Source organism: Chiloscyllium plagiosum, unplaced genomic scaffold (assembly GCF_037043375.1).
Source record: "Chiloscyllium plagiosum isolate Xiang-an unplaced genomic scaffold, Cpla_swu_hap1 HiC_scaffold_2, whole genome shotgun sequence".
In the NCBI taxonomy this organism is placed as follows: domain Eukaryota; kingdom Metazoa; phylum Chordata; class Chondrichthyes; order Orectolobiformes; family Hemiscylliidae; genus Chiloscyllium; species Chiloscyllium plagiosum.
The window spans coordinates 24,730,858-24,748,835 of record NW_028270140.1 but is presented as its reverse complement, the minus strand read 5'-3'; the positions used below and the strand labels follow the sequence as shown (position 1 = coordinate 24,748,835).

The 17,978-nt window shown below is 44.5% G+C and overlaps 1 protein-coding gene across 17 annotated transcripts in view; it reads left to right on the top strand.

Moving 5' to 3' along the window:
* LOC122563699 (adhesion G protein-coupled receptor L3) overlaps positions 1 to 17,978 on the top strand; it is a 681,177-nt gene that overhangs the window by 246,645 nt on the left and 416,554 nt on the right. The gene's annotated exons all lie outside the window — the stretch shown is intronic.

Genomic DNA, 17,978 nt, shown 5'->3' with positions numbered 1-17,978 from the left:
CTCGGCAAACTCCTCCCTAGCTTCCCAGATAATCCTAGGATAAATCCCATCCAGCCCAGGGCATTTATCTATTTTCACACTTTCCAGAATCACTAACAGCACCTCCTCAATCCAGTCTAGGCTGGTCACCTGTATCTCAATATTCTCCTCGACAACATTGTCGTTTTCCAGTGTGAATTCTGCTTGAAGGACCTAATGGCCTACTCCTCCTATTTCTTTTGTCTTATGTCTGCTGCTGTGCTCAGACAATAGCAACCATAGAGTTTTCCTCAACAACCTTCCACCTTGTCAGGAATTGTTCCAACAGTCTAGTGTACCCCAACCAGAAAATTACTTTGGATTTGGAGGGAACATGAGAGTTACATAAGTATTTGGCTCTACAAAGCACCTATCTCAAAGAGATCTAGGCTAGCTTTTGCGCATTGCTAAGTCTTTTTGTCTCTTTAATCTTCATTTTCCAGGCTCTGGTCAGATTGCATTTAGTATATGGTGAGCAGTATTAAGCTCTATGTCTAAGGCAAAATGTGCTGGCATTGAAGGGTGTCCAGAGGATGCTTACAGGACTGAGGACTCTGGGTCTGAACATGATGGAGTTTAGGAGGAGTTTAGTTCATTGTCCTACATTTCAGTAGCGACTACACCTGTAAAGTATTGCTGAAAACTAAACATTCTGTTAAAGCTTTTTAACTTGCACTTGGACAATTCACAAGAATGCAAATTCAAGGGAAAACCAACTTTTGCACTGAGATAGAAAACAGACCATTAGAGATAGGAGTAGAATTTTGCCTTTTGTCCCATTGACTCTCCTCTGTCATTCAATCTTGGCTGATATGTTTTTCAACCCTCTTCTGCCTTTCCCCATAGCCCTTGATCTCCTTACCAACCAAGATCCTATCTATCTCAGTTTTCAGTACACTCAGTTACTTGACCTCTACAGCCCTCTGTACTGATGAGTTCCACAGATTCATCACCTTCTGGCTGAAGAAAATTCTCTTCATTTCAGTTCGAAAGGGTTGTCCCTTCACTCTGAGGCTGTGCCCGTGGGTCCTAGTCTCTCCCACCAGTGGAAATATCTTCCCATCATCCACTGTATCCAGACCTCTCAGTATTCTGTAAGTGTCAATGATATCCTCCTACTTATCCTTCTAAACTCAATTGAGTACAAACACATAGCCCTCAACAAGTGCTGTTTGGTTGGCAACTGGATACTGTTAAAGGAATTGCCAAGTTTGATAGGTGTTAGGTTAGTAGGTGCATTCCCATGTTCATGCTGCAAGAAGTCTCTATATGCTATCCAATCAAAAGTGTCCTCTCATGAAGAACAAACTGCTGAATTGGTATTCTTGTAAGTTGACCCGATGAGTGAAAGATCAAATTCTTCTATAAAGTGACCTTTATCATCAATCGTCAAGTTCCGTACACCCAGTCAACTACTTTTAAAGTCTTTCATTGACTATAAAGTGCTTTGTGGTATTCCATGGTTGTGAAAAGTACAATATAGATGAATGGCTTTTTCTCAATGTTGGATGTGCAGGTTCAAAATGAAGAATTACTCTGTGACTTGGCAGTGAACACAAAGAAGATATTTTCCCTTGTGGAAGAGAAACTAGGTGTCGAGATTTTTTTCTCTCTCATGACAAGTAGTTTGTGAAATTCTATTCCCCAGAAAGAAGTGGCGACAAACATCATTAAGTATTTTGCATGCTGAGTGAGATAGATTCTTGATTGACAAGGGGACTCAAGGGTACAGAGAGTAGGCACAAAAGTTACATTGTGGATGCAGTCAGATCAGCAATGAACTTATCAAATAGCACAGGAGGTCCAAAGAACTAAATAACCTATCCCTGTTCCTAATTCGTCTGTTTGTATCAAAAATATCTTGAATTTGGTCAAGTTAGCAGTTGTCATCGGGGATGTGTAATACTTTGTCTGGATTAGATAATTTGAAATGAACTCAATTATCTGATTCATCTATATCTGTCTCTTTATTTATCACTGCTGAGAGGGAGACAACCTGTTGTGTCGTCATGAACATGAGCATAACTTTCTATAAATCTGCTATAACTTGCTGCAGTCTGCTGTGTTACTTCTTGGAATCCTAAGAGCATCAATCATATCACTTTCAAAATTTGTCTTCCTTGTGTAGTTCTGCATTCATTTTTGTTGTTGTAATATCATTTCTATTGTGAGTTGACTTTTAAGGGACAAGTTAATTTTTTCCAAGTGGCTAGACTACTGCACTATTTCAAGCTGCATCAAATCGAATATTTAACTGGAAACCATTGCTCAGGTTCAGTGCTGTTGCTATGCAAGGGAGAGTTGAAACACAAGGAGTAACAGGTTCCATAGTCCATTAATGTTCTGCCTGGAAACTTCAGAATAATTCCCAAATGTCATCTCCAGTGTTCCCTGCATAACTGTTGAGACACTGTTTCAGTTTCATTTTATGTGGAATCTTGAGACTGTGTTATTGAGATGATGTAAATTTTTGTGATTAGATATAAAATAATTGATTCTGAGCAGGCAGTTGTAGGGTTGTAATTGAGTTGATGGGTTATTGTGATTGCCTAATATGATAGCGCAGGTGAAAGTGAGGACTGCGGATGCTGGAGATTAGAGTAGAGAGTGTGGTGCTGGAAAAGCACAGCAGGTCAGGCAGCATCCAAGGAACATGAGAATTGATGTTTTGGGCAAAAGCCCTTCATCAGATATGAGGCTGAGTGTCTCGGGGAGTGGAGAGATAAATGGGAGGGGGGTGGGGCTGGGAAGAAGGTAGCTGAGAGTGAGATAGGTGGTTGGAGGTGGGGGTAATGGTGATAAGTCGGAGGAGAGGGTGGAGTGGATAGGTGGGAAGGAAAATGGACAGGTGGGACAGGTCATGAGGGCGGTGCTGAGCTGGAAGGTTGGAACTGGGATAAGGTGAGGGGAGGAGAAATGAAGAAACTGGTGAAATCCACATTGATGCCGTGGGGTTGGAGGGTCCCAAGGCGGAAGATGAGGTGTCCTTCCTCCAGGCATTGGGTGTTGAGGGAGTGGCATTGGAGAAAGCCCAGGACCTGCATGACCTTGGCGGAGTGGGAGGGGGAGTTGAAGTGATCGACCACTGGGCAGTGGGGTTGGTTGGTGTGGGTGTCCCGGAGATGTTCCCTGAAGCGCTCTGCGAGTAGACGGCCTGTCTCCCCAATGTAGAAGAGACCACATCAGGAACAATAGATATAGTAAATAACATGTGTGGAAATACAGGTGAAACTTTGATGGATATGGAAGGCTCCTTTGGGCCCTTGGACGGAGGTGAGGCGGGAGGTACGGGCGCAGGTTTTGCAGTTTCTGCAGTGGCAGGGGAAACTGCCAGGAGGGGAGGGTGGGTTGTTGGGAGGTGTGGACTGACGAGGGAGTCGTGGAGGGAAAGTTCTTTACGGAAAGCTGATAGGGGTGGGGAGGGAAATATATCTTTGGTGGTAGGATCCACCCACAAGTGGAGGTACCACACTCGCGACTCTAATGTGATAGCACAGGTGAGTCCCAACTGAGTTTGAAATTTGAGTTCATCCTTCAAATTTGGTTCTTATGGTATTTGAAACTGCAGAGTAAGTTATTCTTGGTTCAGAATTGGGGAAATTGCTGTTTTGGAGTGTTGCTTATTAAGTCGGTGCTTGTTAAGCTTTGTAGGATTGTTCCAAGGCCATAATTGAGATGTGTTTCTTTGTATCTAGATCAGTGGTGCTGGAAGAGCACAGCAATTCAGGCAGCATTCGAAGACAGGCAAAATCGACGTTTCGGGCAAAAGCCCTTCATCAGGAATAAAGGCAGAGAGCCTGAAGCGTGGAGAGATAAGCTAGAGGAGGGTGGGGGTGGAGAGAGAGTGGCATAGAGTACAATAGGTCAGTGGGGAAGGAGATGAAGGTGATAGGTCAGGGAGGAGAGGGTGGAGTGGATAGGTGGAAAAGGAGCTGGGCAGGTCGGCCAAGTCCGGACAGGTCAGGGGATCGAGTTGCTGGAGGTTAGAAGCTAGGATGAGGTGGGGGAAGGGGAAATGAGGAAACTGTTGAAATCCACATTGATGCCCTGGGGTTGAAGTGTTCCGAGGCGGAAGATGAGGCGTTCTTCCTCCAGGCGTCTGGTGGTGAGGGAGCGGCGGTGGAGGAGGCCCAGTACCTCCATATCCTCGGCAGAGTGGGAGGGGGAGTTGAAATGTTGAGCCACTGGGCGATTTGGTTGATTGGTGCGGGTGTCTCGGAGATGTTCCCTAAAGCGCTCCGCTAGGAGGCGCCCAGTCTCCCCAATGTAGAGGAGACCGCATCGGGAGCAACGGATACAATAGATGATATTAGTGGATGTGCAGGTAAAACTTTGATGGATGTGGAAAGCTCCTTTGGGGCCTTGGATAGAGGTGAGGGAGGAGGTGTGGGCGCAGGTTTTACAGTTCCTGCGGTGGCAGGGGAAGGTGCCAGGATGGGAGGGTGGGTTGTAGGGGGGCGTGGACCTGACCAGGTTGTCACGGAGGGAACGGTCTTTGCGGAAGGTGGAAAGGGGTGGGGAGGGAAATATATCCCTGGTGGTGGGGTCTGTTTGGAGGTGGCGGAAATGTCGGGGTATGATTTGGTTTATGCGAAGGTTGGTAGGGTGGAAGGTGAGCACCAGGGGCGTTCTGTCCTTGTTGCGGTTGGAGGGGTTGGGTCTGAGGGCGGAGGTGCGGGATGTGGATGAGATGCGTTGGAGGGCATCTTTAACCACGTGGGAAGGGAAATTGCGGTCTCTAAAGAAGGAGGCCATCTGGTGTCTTCCGTCGCCTCCGCCTCCAAGCTTACTTTCATAATCCGGACTCCCGCCCACCTTCCGAGGACCCCTTCGCCCACCTCCAACACACTGCATTCACCTGGACACCCCGCGCTGGCCTATTACCAGCCCTCGACCTCTTCATTTCCAACTGCCGCCGGGACATTAACCGCCTCAACCTGTCGACCCCCCTCTCCCACTCCAACCTCTCACCCTCACAACGCTCAGCCCTCCAATCCCTCTGCTCCAATCCTGACCTCACCATCAAGCCAGCGGACAAAGGGGGCGCAGTGGTAGTTTGGCGCACTGACCTCTACATCGCTGAAGCCAAACGCCAACTCGAGGACACCTCTTCCCACCGCCCCCTTGACCATGACCCCACCCCCCATCACCAAACCATCATCTCCCAGACCATACAGAACCTCATCACCTCCGGAGATCTCCCACCCACAGCTTCCAACCTCATAGTCCGGGAACCCCGCACTGCCCGGTTCTACCTCCTTCCCAAGATCCACAAGCCTGACCACCCTGGCCGACCCATTGTCTCAGCATGCTCCTGCCCCACTGAACTCATCTCTACCTACCTCGACACTGTCCTATCCCCCCTAGTCCAGGAACTCCCCACATACGTTCGAGACACCACCCACGCCCTCCACCTCCTCCAAGACTTCCGTTTCCCCGGCCCCCAACGCCTCATCTTCACCATGGATATCCAATCCCTCTACACCTCCATCCGCCATGACCAGGGCCTCTAAGCCCTCCATTTTTTCCTCTCCAGACGTTCCCAACAGTACCCCTCCACCGACACTCTCATTCGTTTGGCCGAACTGGTCCTCACCCTTAACAATTTCTCCTTTGAATCCTCCCACTTCTTCCAGACCAAAGGGGTAGCCATGGGCACACGTATGGGCCCCAGCTATGCCTGTCTCTTTGTTGGCTACGTAGAGCAGTTGATCTTCCGTAATTACACCGGCACCACTCCCCACCTCTTCCTCTGCTACATTGATGACTGCATTGGCGCCACCTCGTGCTCCCGCGAGGAGGTTGAGCAATTCATCAACTTCACCAACACATTCCACCCTGACCTTAAATTTACCTGGACCATCTCTGACACCTCCCTCCCCTTCCTGGACCTCTCCATCTCCATCAGTGACGACCGACTTGACACTGACATCTTCTACAAACCCACCGACTCCCACAGCTACCTGGATTACAGCTCTTCCCACCCTACCTCTTGCAAAAATGCCATCCCGTATTCCCAATTCCTCCGCCTCCGCCGTATCTGCTCCCAGGAGGAGCGGTTCCAGCATAGAACACACCAGATGGCCTCCTTCTTTAGAGACCGCAATTTCCCTTCCCCACGTGGTTAAAGATGCCCTCCAACGCATCTCATCCACATCCCGCACCTCCGCCCTCAGACCCAACCCCTCCAACCGCAACAAGGACAGAACACCCCTGGTGCTCACCTTCCACCCTACCAACCTTCGCATAAACCAAATCATCCGCCAACATTTCTGCCACCTCCAAACAGACCCCACCACCAGGGATATATTTCCCTCCCCACCCCTCTCCGCCTTCCGCAAAGACCGTTCCCTCCGTGACTACCTGGTCAGGTCCACGCCCCCCTACGACCCACCCTCCCATCCTGGCACTTTCCCCTGCCACCACAGGAACTGTAAAACCTGCGCCCACACCTCCTCCCTCACCTCTATCCAAGGCCCCAAAGGAGCTTTCCACATCCATCAAAGTTTTACCTGCACATCCACTAATATCATCTATTGTATCCGTTGCTCCCGATGCGGTCTCCTCTACATTGGGGAGACTGGGCGCCTCCTAGCGGAGCGCTTTAGGGAACATCTCCGAGACACCCGCACCAATCAACCAAATCGCCCAGTGGCTCAACATTTCAACTCCCCCTCCCACTCTGCCGAGGATATGGAGGTACTGGGCCTCCTCCACCGCTGCTCCCTCACCACCAGACGCCTGGAGGAAGAACGCCTCATCTTCCGCCTCGGAACACTTCAACCCCAGGGCATCAATGTGGATTTCAACAGTTTCCTCATTTCCCCTTCCCCCACCTCATCCTAGCTTCTAACCTCCAGCAACTCGATCCCCTGACCTGTCCGGACTTGTCCGACCTGCCCAGCTCCTTTTCCACCTATTCACTCCACCCTCTCCTCCCTGACCTATCACCTTTATCTCCTTCCCCACTGACCTATTGTACTCTATGCCACTCTCTCCCCACCCCCACCCTCCTCTAGCTTATCTCTCCACGCTTCAGGCTCTCCGCCTTTATTCCTGATGAAGGGCTTTTGCCCGAAACGTCGATTTTGCCTGTCTTCGGATGCTGCCTGAATTGCTGTGCTCTTCCAGCACCACTGATCTAGAATCTGGTTTCCAGCATCTGCAGTCATTGTTTTTACCTCGTGTGTTTCTTTGTAGTTTGATATGCCGTGCATTGCAGAAGAAAAGAAAAAGTAAAGGTAAAATCACAATAGTTCTACCAGCCTGTCCTGCTGCTGTCTCATTAGAGAGAAATGATTGGTAGTGATTTAATCTCAGGCAAGGGGAGAGGTTGAGAAGGTGAGCTTTTCATGTTAACCTCAGCTTGTACACGAATTGGACCCATGCTGTTGGCATCATTTGGCATTACAAACCAGCCATCCAGCCAACTGGGCTAACTGACCCCCAGAAGAGAACGTGGACAGCTAACAACGCCAGAGTAGAGTTAAGCAGGAGCATTAGCCAGTATTAAAATGTGCATTTTCTGCATGACTAGATTGTCCAGCCGGGTGTAAATTCTCTTGAACCACTTGAATACCTTTAAGGAAATGGCAGTTGCTGTAAAGTTTATAATGTTCCTTTAAGCGAATTGTGTTTTATGTCGTTGGCTTGCAAGAAATGGTTATTTTATGGAGTACTCTTTAGTGGGACAGAAGCAAATAATGAGAGAATGTAGCTTTAATTATCTTAAAAATGACAAATATTGTTGTGTGATTATGACTCAGTGAATCTGAGCATATTGCTGTGCTCTTCGACAAACACACTGTGATTAGAAGGTACCTTCTGGTGGTCATTATATTGACTAGCTCTTGTGGTTTTGAACTGAAAGCCAATTGGATTTATGAGCGTGCTAAAACATCCGTCTGCAATGCAATAAAATGCTCCTGTTATAATTTGTGATCTCTGTAATAACACATACCACCCAATTAGTATTTACTGATCCATGCACCATGCTGTAAACTGTTTATTTAGTAAACTATGTGCCATTGTCTGCCTTTTGAGATCAGCTGATTGGCAGCAGTCATTGTGTTGCCACTGTACTTCCACATCCACTCAGCCTAGTTTCATTAATGATCCTGCCTGACATTTCCCTGAACTGCAATGACAATGATGCCAGTTTCTTTTTAACAGAGGATTAGTTAATAAAACTGAGCCAGCCTAATTGTTGACAGTTTAATGTTACCCTTTTTATAAAGGATGTCATGAAGATAATTTTGTTTTTTTTTAGTTCACAATGGTCAAATCGCCTTCACAGTCTGTCTCACAAAAGTATTTTGTAGTTGTAAAGTCTTTCATTCATAAAATGATCAGTGTCTATTGTTCTGGAAGTGATCCACAGTTGAATAGGCATCTGTGAACTAACTAGGAACTCTTCAGGCTGCATAACATATTGAGTTATCCCAGCAATCTTATGCCTCTGAGTATGGAGTAACAATGCAGCCCCGACTGATGCATGACAACCTTCCTCACTCCTGACTTCGTTTAGGCAGTCTCCACCCACTATAAAATCGCTGGCCAATTGCATTGCAAATTTTGGACTAATTGCCAAATTGTACATCTCTCTTCAGATGGGCTTACGTAACACAATAATTTGAGCAGTAGGTTCTGTGCTTTGGAAGTTGAAGCAAAAATACATTTGCTCATGATGCTTATTTTCCAAATCACTTTGCTAGATTTAAGTAATCTAATATTTGAAACCTATTGAATAATGTGAACATTGTTTATATTAAATAAAGTACTTCTGACATCTACACTGTACGTACTCCTCAGACATCCTCAGACATTATTGCTGTATTTCTAGAAATGCTTTGAATGGCATGATATTAACCAAAGAGGATGGCAGTATTACTCCTTCATACAGTAGACTTTGAAAAAGGGTATTGAAAATGCTGTGAGCATAGATTGTATGGCTGTGCTTTTATTAAATTGAACTTTAGAAGTGTTTAGAGCTATCCTGATGGCACTTTATAACGGCAGACAGCTTAATCCTCTCTCCCTTGTTCTTCTAATTTGTTTTCTCTTCCTTAAAAGCTTTTTAGGATTCTGCTTACAGCACTGCTTACTGTTGTGTTTATAAGTGCATCCCATGCTTTCGCAATCCTCAGTATAAAAATAAATTTAGAATTTTGCTCTTTGACTAAGAGCAATGAACGTCTTTGCCCAGAGATACAAATTTAGATTAGATTAGATTCCCTACAGTGTGGAAACAGGCCCATTGGCCCAACCAGTTCACACCGACCCTCTGAAGAGTAACCCACCCAGACCCATTTCCCTCTGACTAACGCACCTAACACTATGGGCAATTTAGCACGGCCAATTCACCTGACCTGCATATCTTTGGACTGTGGGAGGGAACTAGAGCACCCAGAGGAAACCCACATAGACACAGAGAGAATGTGTAACCTCCACACAGACAGTCACCTCAGGCTGGAATTGAACCTGGGACCCTGGTGCTGTGAGGCTGCAGTGCTAACCACTGAGCCACCTTGCCAATTGTAGATTGTTTCTCTCAACAGCGCATCAGTGTGGACATCATTGCAATTTGTGTTTTCTTTCGGTAAGTAACCATAGAGCATAAGGTGGAATAGAGAATCTTATTCATTACTGACCACAAAGTTTGATAGGTTAGATCCCTTCTCTGCAGTGAGCCACCTGCTGCAGTCTGCTTTAAATGACAGGTTAGGTAGAATCCATCAACATACACATGAACTGGCAAAGAACATAAGATTTTTTAATGTTTTAAACATATTTTTAATGTGACTATAATGTAACCTCACCAATCTAGAATACTTGGGACCATGGCATTTCTGTACTTTGGAATTTATTCGGTTATCAAAATAACATTAAAATGCTTCACAAAAGTGCATGAACCAGATACAGATAATAACATTAGATTAAAACATTCCAAACCTGATGTTAGGCAATGCAGATACATGTTTTAAAATCTATAAATTTGAATAATGTGAGTAATATATAAATATATAGTGGCCCAGGGTAAATTGAACGTTGTCAGCAGTTAAGCAATATATCGCTTCATTGACATTGAGACTGGAGGGTTTAAGTTATAAGGAGAGACTGAAAAAGCTGGGGCTGTTTCCCTGGAGCATTGGAGGCTGAGGGTTGACCTTATAGAGGTTTATAACATCATGAGGGGCATGGAATAGAATAAATAGACAAAGTCTCTTCCCTGGGGTGGGGGAGTCCAGAACTAGAGAGCATGGTTTAAGGTGAGACAAAAAAGATTTAATAGGGACCCAAGGGCAACTTTTTCACGCAGTGTGGTGCAGGTATGGAATGAAATGCCAGAGGAAGTGGTGGAGGCTGGTACAATTACCATGTTTAAAAGGTGTCTGGAAGGATACATGCAGAGGAAGGGTTGAGAGGGATGTGGGCCAAATGCTAGCAAATGGGGTGGGTGAGATTGGGATATCTGGTCGGCAAGGATGAGTTGGACTGAAAGGTCTGTTTCCGTGCTTTACAACTGTGACTCTGTAATTGGGAGCAGTAATGTGTGCTCCGTTAAAAAAAGATCATGGCTGATGTCATCTCAGACTCAACTCCACTTTATTGCCCGCTCCCCATAGCCCTTCCACCCATCACCAATTAAAAATCTGTTTATTCCCTCTATAAGTTTATTCAGTGTACTAGTGACCAGTGCACTCTGGGGTACTGATTTTGTCGAATTCACAATCCTTTGAGAGAAGTAACTCCTCTTCATCTCTGTTTTAAATCTGCCACAAACATAATGTAAAACTATGACCGCTCATTCTAGATTTCCTCATAAGAAGAAACATTTGCTCTATGTCTATTCTGTTAATTCCCTTTAGCATCTTATATTCCCTCAATTGGATTTCCTCTCATCCTTCTAACCCGTAGAGAATAAAATCTGCTCAATCTCTCTTAAGACAAGTCTTTCATCATGAGTTAATCTGGTGAACCTTCTCTGAACTGCCTCCAATTACATTGGGTTGTGATGGCTTCACGGTTAAATACCTAACTGTTGCTTGCTTTCCAAGAAAATGGTTATTTGTAAGATCCTCTTGAAAAATGTTCTTTTCAACGTTTCCCTCAATGTCGTATCCTGTGAGAGCCATTATGGGAGGTTCTCTTGAACTCTGGGGGCAAGCACACTGACTAGGAAGGATCGACACTGTTAGGAGCGCATGTCTACAAGGGACTAGTCTGATTTTCTAATATGTGCTTTTGGATGATCATGCAAAGGTATCGTCTGTTATCTTGGTGAGATGCGAAGGGAGTTCAGGAGCAGGCTTGGACCTTTTTCACTGGAGCAGGGAAAGGTGAGAGATGACCTTTATAGAAGTTTATAAAATCATGAGGGGTATAGATAGGGTTAGTGGTAGTTGCCTTTTCTATAGGATGGTTTATTTCAAAACTAGGGGGATCTTTTTAAGGTGAGAGGAGCGAGAATTTTAAAAAAGAGATGAGATGCAAATGCTTTACACACAGTGTATGGAATGAACTTCCTGAGGAAGTGGTGGATGTGGGCACAGTTACAATGTTTAAAAGGCATTTGGATAAATACATGGATAGGAAAGGTTTGATGGGATATGGGGTAGGAGCAGGTAGATGGGACTTGTTTAGTTTGGGATTATGTTTGGCACGGACCAATTGGACTGAAGGGTCTGTTTCCATGCTGTCTGACTCGATGACACTGAAACAGATTGGTGTAAGAGGGAGTGGAGAATTTTCATTTGGAGCCATTGCTGCCATTTTCAAATAACAGCCTAAAATATTCAAAGGATACAGTTTTTGCAGGAGACAACTTATTGTGACATGTATGACGTACCTCTGGGCCAGGTGCAAGTTAATAGCCTTCTAACTATTAACACTGCATCACAAGAGCCCCTCTATATTGCACAAGTTTAACAAAAGGATACAGTTCTTTTGAGGTTTTTTAGTCCTTCAAAAATTCCTAAGCTTTGAAGCATTTAGATTTCAAAAGTAGTTAAATTGGATTGTTTGGAGTTAAACTGCTCCAAGTAGTTCAGCATTGAAAGTGAAAAGTGTTTTTGCAATGAAACCAATAATTGAAATTTATTATTTCTATTTAAGTCATGTTTGGAAACAGTCAACTGGGACAGTTAAAAATGTCCAGTGAATGGCATTCTACACAGTTAAATTTGCACAGAATGACAATTGGAATGTGTAAAGCCAGGGCTATAAGACTACTCTAAAAGTACCAGACTTAAATTAATAAGTTGGTATTGGGACCAAACTCTGTGAATCTCCTTCTACATGGATGAAACTAATATAAACATTATCTGAGCTTGCTTGCACTTCCAGGCTTGTGTGATAGGTCACATTTTAGAGTCTGGACATTTTTGTTATCACATAGTCTGTTTATTTTCCCACATCGATGGTAAAGGGGTGAAGATTTTCATGGATTTTGCTTTAGTTTGAAAGCTAATGGAATGTGATTGAACATCAATTTGAATGCGATTCCATTTAAAACATGCTATTAAAGAAAAAGATTGGCAATCTCAAAAGCAATTTATGAGTGAATCAAACTAACATGCATGCAATGTTCAGATTAAAAAAAAAATCAACCTGCTCCAAACTGCAAGAGCACAATGGGACTGAATAAACTTTGAAGAATGAAGGCCAAAATCCTTAAGTCAGTATAAACAGTAATTATCCTTGGCTTTATCAGTTTTGTCTCTGTCCTGCTTGTCTCACTTAGCTGTTCAGTGCTTCAGCTTCTACAGCTTCGCACCACAATGTGTCTTCACTCCTCCAGAAAGAATATTCTCACATCTTGAACCTCTGGGACTTTATCGTATGTCACCAACTGATTTTTTTTTTTATATATTGCTGCACAAAAAGTAAATGAAGCACTGAGGTAGAGGAAACTGCCAAAGATGTGAATTATAGCTTAAAAAAAGTTCAGAGGGGCTTTCTTATTACAGGTCTAAAACCTTTTTGACAAGTGAGTTACTCTACACATGTTTCATTGTCCTAATTTTCTTTCCTACCTCATTGTCTTTCACATGCGCTGACCTAGAAAACGAGCAAAAGCTGATTAACAGCTAAAAAATCTGCTGACAGTTCACAAAATTGAATGTTTTTAGTGACCTTCCTAGATGTACAAGTACGTTTAAATTCTATTTTTATTGCTGAAAGTTTTAATCAGTGTTGGGAGGTTGCTTTTTGTGGCTTGTTTTCAGTAAATACACTTTAAAAATCCCTATTAAATGTAGAAACATTTTATTGTGAATAGTTTATTCATAGTTCATGTGTTTTATTATAATATCTTGAGCATTAAAATATAGTTATCAAATCCTCTCTACATCACAAGCAGTAGGGCTCATTCGAATGCTAGCCCTCAAGTTTGAGGTGCAGATTGTCCCAATGGTAACCCCCCCACTTCCCCCAGTATTGGTGCCAATGGGCCACAGTTTGGAACCCACTCCTCCGGCATCAGTTTTTGAGCCATGTATTCATCTCTCTGATTTTAGGTATTCTATGTCATTTGCACTTGGCTCAGATAATATGCCAGGAGGAAGTGAGGACTGCAGATGCTGGAAATCAGAGTCAAGAGCGATGTCCTGGAAAAGCTCGGCAGGTCAGGTAGCATCCGAGGAGCAGGAGAGTTGACGTTTCGGGGAAGAACCCTTCATCAGGACCTGTCATTCGTGATGAAGGGCTTTTTCTCAAAATGTTAATTCTCCTGCTCCTTGGATGCTGCCGGATCTGCTGTGCTTTTCCAGTACCCCATTCTCTACTCAGGTAATATTCCACAGATTTCAACCTTTTGAGGTTCTGCCTGTCTCCTTATACTCTCATTGGAACAAATAGGAAAAATATGTTCAGCAATGAGACTGATATTTACATGGGTCACTGTTGCTATATTCTCTCCCACCCTGGGCATGTTCTTTTCCAGCTCTGAGGAGATGCCCTGAACCCTGGCACTGGGCACGCAGTACATTTTGGATCTCTCCAGAGAGCAGGTTATATTAGTGTTGGTATTGTGCATTTTACAGGATTGATTAATTAATTATCTGAATTAAGGTGTCCCTAGGTAGCAGGGACTATTATGTGATTTTTGTATCCAGTTTGAAAGAGTCTAAGGCCATTATTTTAAGCTCAAATCGGAGATTTACATGAGCTGGAATGATCAGCGAATTGCAGTGAACTGGTACACAGGGGGATAGAATACTAGAGACATGGTGACAAATATTTGAGAAAGATTTGAGAATACTCAGCATATATGCATTCCGATGATATAGAAAAGTTCGAAAGGGAGGACCTGAATGAAAGTACTTCAGGAAAGCATCAAACTTTTAAAAAAAATACATAACTGCACAAGTTTGAGTAGGAGTTCAGATGATTGGTCAGTGTATGAAGAATGATGGTGAATGTCCAGCAGGTTAATCAGGAGAATAAAATTAGAGTTAGTTAGAAATGTAAAAAAATGTTTAACAATAGTTTCTATGGTTATTTAGAAAAGAAAGAGTAATTTAAGTGAGTTTTGGTCCTTGATAGAGTGAGAACGGGGAGTTAATAATTGATAATAAAGAATTGACAGATGAAACCAACTAATATCTGTCTCTGTTCTCAATGTAGTGAATGCACAAAATATTCCTATAAAGCTGTAAATCAGAAAGTGGAAGCAGGGAGAAGTGCAGGAAAATTGGCAATTATAAGACAAGTGATACAAAAATTGATGGAGTTTTGGACTGACAGTCTTCAGCCCTAGACAAGTTTCATGCTAGGTTCTTGAAAAAGGTTGTCAATAAGATAGGAAAGGTGATATTTATTTTTCAAAATTGCCTCTATTCTGGAACTGTTCCATTAGGATGGAAAATATCAAATATATATTGTATTCAAGAAGGGGGGAAGGGGAGACAGAAAGCAAGAAAATGTAGGTCAGTTAGCATGTTTTCTGTCGTGGGGAAGGTGTTAAAGTTATTGTAACTGCGCACACAAATTATCTAACATCATTCTGTGCGCTATGTGGTCCCACGAACACAAGTATATAATGATCAGATGCTTGTTGAGACGCAGATATTGTACAGGATATGGGGTAGAGTGTCTCTTCTACAAAGTGATGCCATTAAAGATTTTACACTCTCGAGAGGCAAATAGAACCTAGGTTTTATGGAAGTGAACAGCTGTGAACATGCCAACGTGGATTTTCTGTTTAAGTTTCTAGCGTAGAATGTTAACCTTCTGACTGAGGAAAATGAGCTATTGCTGGTACAGAAGCCATGCATAGTCACTGTGACATAGCATCCGGACATTCTGTGATTAGTAATTTGTCCTCAGTTTCATTAATGTTATGTATACAAATGTAACAGCCAATGAACTTAACACATTCTATTGACATTAAAATATTACCACTTTTTCTCTTTTGCAGTTGAAATTCTGTTGTTGTTACTAGCTTTGCCAAGCCAGAGAATGCATTAGGGTGCTTTTTGCAACAGCTTGTTCCTTTGTCTTTGCTAGGTTTCTTGGCTGGTATGTATGGGAGCATAGGTTTTCGCAGCAGCCTCTGGCTCCGAATCACAAGCCAGCATTTGGGGCACTTGATGATGTATAGCCTTCTTACTCTGAAGAAAAGAATGTGAGGTGTGCCAAAAGCTGATATTTTCTATCCATGGACATGGGTGGTAGAAATAGAGGTGATCAATAATTTCTGAAGGAAATTGGATCGGCACTTCGGGGGAAAAATCTTGCGGGAATGAAACTGGATTGCTTTAATGACTCAACTCTACTGTCTGTTTAAAACACAGACAATTAGCATGCTTGCTGTCATGAAACCAGTGGTGAGTGTAGGTAGTTGTCCCTTAGGTCCCTTTTTTTTATATCTTTCCCCTCTCATCCTAAACCTATGCCAACTAGTTCTGGACTCCCCTATCCCAGGGAAAAGACTTTGTCTCTTTACCCTATCCACGCCCCTCATGATTTTGTAAACCTCTATAAGTCACCCCTCAGCCTCTGACACTCCAGAGAAAACAGCCCCAGCCTATTTAGCCTCTCCCTATAGTTCAAAGCCTCCAACTCTGGCAACATCCTTGTAAATCTTTCTGAACCCTTTCAAGTTTCACAACATCCTTCCAATAGGAAGGAGACCAGAATTGCTGAAGGAAATGTTCCAAAAGTGGTCTAAACATTGTCCTAGACCTCTCCATTTCTATCTCGGGCGACCGACTCAACACAGACATTTATTACAAACCGACTGACTCCCACAGCTACCTAGATTACACCTCCTCCCACCCTGCCCCCTGTAAAAACGCCATCCCATATTCCCAATTCCTTCGCCTCCACCGCATCTGCTCCCAGGAGGACCAATTCCAATACCGAACAACCCAAATGGCCTCCTTCATCAAAGACTGCAATTTCCCCTCCGACATGGTCGACGATGCTCTCCACCACATCTCCTCCACTTCCCGCACCGCTGCCCTTGAACCCCGCCCCTCCAATCGCCACCAGGACAGAACCCCACTGGTCCTCACCTTCCACCCCACCAACCTCCAGATACATCGTATCATCCTCCATCATTTCCGTCACCTCCAAACAGACCCCACCACCAGGGATATATTTCCCTCCCCACCCCTATCAGCATTCCGGAGAGACCACTCCCTCCGCAACTCCCTCGTCAGGTCCATACCCCCCACCAACCCAACCTCCACTCCCGGCACCTTCCCCTGCAACTGCAAGAAGTGCAAAACTTGCGCCCACACCTCCACCCTCACCTCCATCCAAGGCCCCAATGGATCCTTCCATATCCATCACAAATTCACCTGCACCTCCACACACACAATTTACTGTATCTGCTGCACCCGATGTGGTCTCCTGTACATTGGGGAGATAGGCCGCCTACTTGTGGAACGTTTCAGGGAACACCTCTGGGACCAACCAACCCAACCGCCCCGTGGTGGAACACTTTAACTACCCCTCCCACTCCGCCAAGGACAGTGCAGGTCCTTGGCCTCCTCCATTGCCAGACCCTGATCACATGACGCCTGGAGGAAGAGCGCCTCATCTTCCGCCTAGGAACCCTCCAACCACATGGGATGAATGTAGATTTCTCCAGCTTCCTCATTTCCCCTCCCCCCACCTTATCTCAGTCCCAACCCCCGGATTCAGCACCGCCCTCTTGACCTGCAATCTTCTTCCCGACCTCTCCGCCCCCACTCCCTCTCCAGTCTATCACCCTCACCTCCTTCCACCTATCGTATTCCCAGCGCCCCTCCCCCAAATTCCCTCCCCCCTACCTTTTATCTCAGCCCGCTTGGCACACCAGCCTCATTCCTGAAGAAGGGCTTATGCCCGAAACGTCGATTCTCCTGCTCCTCGGATGCTGCCTGTCCTGCTGTGATTTTCCGGCACCACATTTTTCAACTCTGGTCTCCAGCATCTGCAGTCCTCACTTTCTCCTAAACCATGTCCTGTACAGCTGCAACATGACCTCCCAACCCCTGTACGCAATACACAAACCAATAAAGGAAAGCATAACAAATGCCTTCTTCACTATCCTGTCTACCTGTGACTCTACTTTGAAGGAGCTATGAACCTACACTCCAAGACCTCTTTGTTCAGCAACATTTCCTAGGACCTTACCATTAAATGCATAAGTCTTACTAAGATTTGCTTTCCCAAACATCTCTCATTTATCTAAATTAAATTCCATCTGCCTATTTGTAATCTGATCCCATTGTAATCTGAAGTAACCTTCTTCGCTGTCCAATACATCTCCAATTTTGGAGTTATCTGCAAACTTACTAATTATACCTCTTATGCTCACATCCAAATCATTTATACAAATGACAAAAAGTAATGGATCCAGCACCGATTCTTGTGGCACTCCACTGGTCACAGGCCTCCAATCGGAAAAACAACTCTCCACCATCACCCTCTGTCTTCTACCTTCGAGCCAGTTCTGTATCCAAATGCCG